Genomic DNA, 2,898 nt, shown 5'->3' with positions numbered 1-2,898 from the left:
TAGAATGAAATGCACATTTAATTGGAGAAAAAAGTCTAGGGGATTCCATTCTATATTAAGGGGCAATTCAATTCAGAACATCTTTCTCCCTCTCCTCCTCCCTGCCCCCATATCCTTAATCAATCCCAACAGTCATGAATAAAGCTCCTTCACTAGGTCTCAATGGGATTAAGGGATTTCTGGTCTTCCCATCCGGTTTTAATGACATCACACTCAGCTATACTTTGGGTCTCTTCCCTGAGTGTGATGGCTCTGGCAGAGCATCTTGTGACTTCATTTAAGAAGAGGGAGGTTTTTCTCAGGTTTTCCTGATCAAGGGACTAAGTGTTAGCTGAGTCTGGGGTGAGGAGGAGACAGAAGAAAGGGGAAATAATGGTAGCCACCTGGATATGATTCAAAGGGGAGCTCGCCAGAGACAAAGCCATGTCCCATGGGAGGGACGGCTCAGAGAAAGAGCTGAGTGGATGACAAATGGAGAAAAGGCGGTCAGGAGGAGATAATTATGGCGAGGGTTAAGAGGAAGATGAAGGTGAGCAGCAACATTGCAGAAAGCGCGAGGCAAAGGATGACATGCGTCCTGGGTGTCTGAGCACTGCTCTGAAAACTCATCTGGTCTCCTCTTGGTCGTTCGTGCTCCTACAACAAGTGAGAGGAAAGGGACACGGTGTCAGCAGTCAGCAATCCATCCCTCACAATCCCCTGCAGGTATTCAGGATTAGGGCAGCCTCTCCCCCTCCTTCCCTGCCTAGCATTATTTAGACTTTCCTAGAGACAGAAAGAATGGGGGGGGGAGGTGTTCAAAGCTACCGACTGTTGGGCAAAGGGACAGGCACCCTTACCAGCAGGTGGCCAAATATGTGTTCACTCCCAGCTGGCAAAATCTGGAACTATTCACCAGGAAACCCCACTTCTGGCAAAGTGGAGTTCATGGTTTTAGCAAGTCAAACTGCAACAGCTGTTTCTCCCACAGCCGCCAAAGGCTGGGGTAGTTCCATCATGGACAAATAGTTTTAGATTGGACACTGTTTGGGCCAATGATACCAAACCAGTCACGGAGAAGGTACTAACTGTCAGCTCTATATTCTCAGTTGGCATCATTCTGACCCTATTATGACATCATGGCCTTTGGGAAAGGGTGGTTAATGGATGGTCTTGAGTTGGAAGAAGCAGAGTTGGGTGTGATTTGGAGACATGATCTCCTTGTATATTGTGACAGAGCCAGTGAGACTAGAGGCCAGCATCCCATCCAGGGCAGGAATGAGAACCCTATTACTTACCCATATCTCAAATATCTGGGAAGAATTAGTGTGGACATGCTCTGAGGTTCTCCTGGATAGGCTGAAAATGTGCACATCTTCACACTCATATGGCCAGGAGCACTGAAATAATATTTGAGTTTTTCCCAGGATCTTAGATAACTCTAAAAGTTGGACTGGTAAGAGACCTGCCCCCAAAAGACAAGTGCCCAGTGAAATTTCTAGTTCAAATGCTTAATGCCAAGGGAGGTAAATAGAGAAGTAATCTAATATGAGAAAGGGGAAATTCAGAAAAGGGTCTACATGTATAGCAAGAACATTTTTACAGTCTTTATTTCCCGAGATTAAAAAGCTCAACTTACTGGGTCTTGGTGGTTGCTTGATCAAAGGACAAAAACTCAGATCCCATAACCCACATTTTTGTGGCTTATGGCATCTCTAACTCCAACTCTAAGGGATATAAAGCCCACTTCTGGCCTCCATGGGTACCCATATCTACACAGCAGTAGAAATAACCCACCCCCTGCAATATTCTTTCAAAAAAAAAACCCAAAAAACAAAAACAAAAAGCAAAAAACAACAACCAAAAAAACCCAACAGTTTTAAACCTCAGTCCCAATCAACACCAAGCAGAAAGTCAGGGCTTAAACTAATGCTGACTCCTAAAACAAACCCCAGAATTCCCTCGGTTGTTTAGTGTCTCAATTTGCACATGTACTGCAACCTGCCAGTCTTTCCTCCACCGACCTTCATCTGCAGAGACACTGGTGTGAGCATGTTCTGTAGGTTGGAAAAGGCCTCGTCTCTGTCCTGGAAGTTCTTTCTGGTCAGCCTGATGTCTGTTCTGCCTTCTTCAAGGTGGTGTAATAGAGGATAGACACAGACCTCTAATAAACTGCCTCTTGGGCTGATATGTTTTCAAAAGTGGGGCTGAAATGCTCTGGTACCCTAGAAAGGTTATGGAGCAATCTCAGAGCCTAAGTCTACCTCCTTATATTAGATGCTGAGGGAAAACTCCACTTCCCACTCTACATTCCTCCTTGGTTCTTGCTTCTCTTGAGTTTTTACTCCTAAGAATAATAAGGATCTCAAAGATGGAAATGCCAGGGGCTTGTTTTGTCCAATGTTTGATCTCAGTCACCTAATATGTAAAACTCAGTCTTGGAGTTTGGTAAGCATTAAATAAACTTATGTAAGCAAAACACTTAGCACTGTATTGGTGCCCAGTAAACAGCAGAATAAATTATGAAGGATGTAGAAGAAATCAGATCAAAATGCTCAGAGGCTTCAAGTTAATACCCACAGGGCAGGGTGGGTATGGATGTTATGGAATTTTACTACAGGACCAGTAGAGGGCACTCCGGAGTAAAATGGATTTTGTCTACATTTTCTTCAGTTCTTCATAAAACAAACCTCTGCTAAGAGGCTTTTTCACCATCAGAAATCTTCTTTTGTTTAGAGAAAATTAGAGACTTTAGGGATCTGACCTGGGTCTATTTTCAGAGAACATGTGGGTCTTGAACTTTGGTTTGGTCCCTTGTCAAGGTTCAACTCTTACGTTGAATGGAATAAAAAATATGGACTGAGACTCGAAGCTAACACATCTCTGGCCCTTGGAGTGTTGAGGGTTCTCTCATTTTCT

General features: G+C 44.0%; 1 long non-coding RNA gene across 1 annotated transcript; it reads right to left on the bottom strand.

The window, feature by feature from the left end:
* LOC125406517 (uncharacterized) lies at positions 1-1,087 on the bottom strand. The gene is made up of 2 exons (XR_007233932.3): positions 840-1,087; positions 1-636 (listed from the first exon to the last, which is right to left on the bottom strand). It is a non-coding gene; the product is annotated as an uncharacterized LOC125406517 (long non-coding RNA).
* Between the last annotated feature and the right edge of the window lie 1,811 nt (positions 1,088-2,898).

This window comes from Myodes glareolus, chromosome 10, assembly GCF_982192425.1.
Source record: "Myodes glareolus chromosome 10, mMyoGla1.1, whole genome shotgun sequence".
In the NCBI taxonomy this organism is placed as follows: Eukaryota; Metazoa; Chordata; class Mammalia; order Rodentia; family Cricetidae; genus Myodes; species Myodes glareolus.
This window is presented reverse-complemented; position numbering and strand designations above follow the sequence as displayed.